Source organism: Bombus fervidus, unplaced genomic scaffold (assembly GCF_041682495.2).
Source record: "Bombus fervidus isolate BK054 unplaced genomic scaffold, iyBomFerv1 scaffold0029, whole genome shotgun sequence".
In the NCBI taxonomy this organism is placed as follows: domain Eukaryota; kingdom Metazoa; phylum Arthropoda; class Insecta; order Hymenoptera; family Apidae; genus Bombus; species Bombus fervidus.
Genome location: NW_027212592.1, coordinates 67,501 through 70,000, shown reverse-complemented (window position 1 = coordinate 70,000; position 2,500 = coordinate 67,501). Strand labels below are relative to the sequence as shown.

The window sequence follows — 2,500 nt, the reverse complement described above, 5'->3', positions numbered from 1 at the left end:
ATCGGGTACAGAAACGTTGCGCAACACCGTGAGCTTTTCTCTTCTTCGTCACCCTTAAATATAGCCGATCGTAGACGCACGCTAGATCGTAACACACTTTTCGTTGATTTCCGACGAACGTGGCTTTGGGCCAGGCGCGCGGGCAGAGAGATACGCGACCGACGGGGAAAAATTCGTCCCGATACATGTACGCGTACTCTCCGATCTCCGCGCAACGCTGGGGATCATCTCCCTAAGTCATCAGCGTTCGAAGAAATCTCGTGTGTCCGTTCCCGGATCTACGGCTTTCTCTGGGTTCACGAAGAACAGAAAAAAGCACAGAGGATGAAAAACGCAACGACGACCCATCGATGCGACGGTCCTCGTTGTCTTCTCGTCAGTCGTCTCGCGCCTGCAGAATACATCTCTGCCGCACGAACAGACGGAGTGGGTATTCGATCCCTGGGGCTGTACGAGTAAAAACATCTTGATGAAAAGACGGTTGTGTTTCTTTAAGGCACACAGTTTTTCGTTACGCCACCAAGTTTAGGTTTAGGTTTTAATATCTTGGTTCTCTTTTCTCTCCTCTCTCGACTGACTTTGTTCAAAAATATTTTTGCTTTCTCTCAGTCTCGCCAAAAATTCATTTAAGACGACGTCGGGGGCGCGGTCATTCGTGCTTATCGAAGACTAACAAAACGTAGCAGAGGCTGATACAAAAAGAAAAAAAAAATCGGCCACGAAGAAAACTCGCTCTGTGTATCTCGATAACCGCGTCGACGACGACGGTTCTCTCCGCGCTCTTTTAATTCGTATCCTTCTTCTTGCGCTTCGTCCGACTCAGAAACGTTCGTAAAACACGAACGACGGCGGGTTGTCAAGCCAAGAAGGGACAGAGAAGAGACGGAGGTAGTTTTGCGAGTCTCCCGTGAACGCGATAGATTTTTCATATATATTTGTATCGAGAGCATGCGTACGCCGGTCTCCACACGATCCAGCGACGAACGCCGACGAACGTCCAACAATCGCTCGTACGTCGCGTACGAGCCCTCGACCGCTCTTTAATTCGTATTCTTTTGCTTGGCGCTCGTCCTCCGACTCAGAAACGTTCGTTTAAAGATAAAACGAACGACGGCGGGCTGTCGACGAGGCAAGAAAGAACAGAGAGAGACGGACCGAGAGCAACGATACGCAACGCAAGCAGTCTTAGGTTTACGTGAGCAACCCTCAGCCAGGCGTGGTCCAGGAATTGTATCCGTGGACCGCAATGTGCGTTCGAAATGTCGATGTTCATGTGTCCTGCAGTTCACACGTTGACGCGCAATTAGCTGCGTTCTTCATCGACCCACGAGCCAAGTGATCCACCGTTCAGGGTAATCGTTTATGCATGGATTTTTGTTTGTGTACTCAGGTTTTTGTACTCTTATTCTCGGTTCGAAAGAAGCCGATATCCGACAAACGTCCGACCAACGGGAATCGAACGCGCGGAAGTCGCCATATGATTGACGACACGAAAATACGTTCGAAAACGAAATCGGACGGACTGCGCGACGACACACGCAGCCCGCCGACCGGGCGTAAAGTGCATTATAATATATAACAACCAACGAGATCGAAGCTCCGTTCGTCAGGAAACGACGGGGATATAACACCCGATTCTGAATCCTCTGTACAGCACACGATCTCGCGAAGAAAGCGCACGGTGGCTAGCCCATGATATATATATATGTTCGTTCCTCTCGTCCAGTTATTCGAAGCAAACAGCCGATATGCATCTCCATCGTTCGGGTAAAAAAAATCGATGGGACGCGCACGGTCGTAGTCTTCCTCGCGCGGTCGTTTCTTCCCGATAGCCAGAAGCAGAGTTTGAAAAACTCTAGCGACGGAACGAGGCATTAGACTCTCGACAACGAGGATACAGACACGGCCGGCGGTCCCCTCTGAATCGACTTCGGTGGTTCAGGTAAAAATAAAAAAAATCGATGGGACGCGCACGGTCGTCGTTCCTCTTCCTCGCGCGCGGTCTATTCTTCCCGATAGCCAGAAGCAGAGTTTGAAAAACTCTAGCGACGGAACGAGGCATTAGACTCGCGACAACGAGGATAGAGAGACGGCCGGCGGTCCCCTCTGAATCCACTTTGGTCGCTCAGGTAAAAATAAAAAAAAATTCGAAAGGGACGCGCACGGTCGTCCTTCCTCTTCCTCGCGCGGTCGTTTCTTCCCGATAGCCAGAAGCAGAGTTTGAAAAACTCTAGCGACGGAACGAGGCATTAGACTCTCGACAACGAGGATAGAGAGACGGCCGGCGGTCCCCTCCGAACGGATGGCGACAACGACGACTAAAGCGCGAAAAATCGCGACGAAGAGGAACGCATCTCCGTTCAGGTGTATGTGTGTGCGTGCGTTTAAAAAAAATTCGATGGGACTCGCAGCCATCGGCCTCGCGCGGTCGTTTCTTCCCGATATCCAGAAGCAGAGTTTGAAAAACTCTAGCGACGGAACGAGGCATATGACTCACGAC

The 2,500-nt window shown here is 50.8% G+C and overlaps 1 non-coding gene across 1 annotated transcript; it reads right to left on the bottom strand.

Annotated features, from left to right (window-relative positions):
- Window positions 1-1,200: 1,200 nt before the first annotated feature.
- Window positions 1,201-1,355, bottom strand: LOC139997105 (5.8S ribosomal RNA). The gene has a single exon (XR_011802572.1). It is a non-coding gene; the product is annotated as a 5.8S ribosomal RNA (ribosomal RNA).
- Between the last annotated feature and the right edge of the window lie 1,145 nt (window positions 1,356-2,500).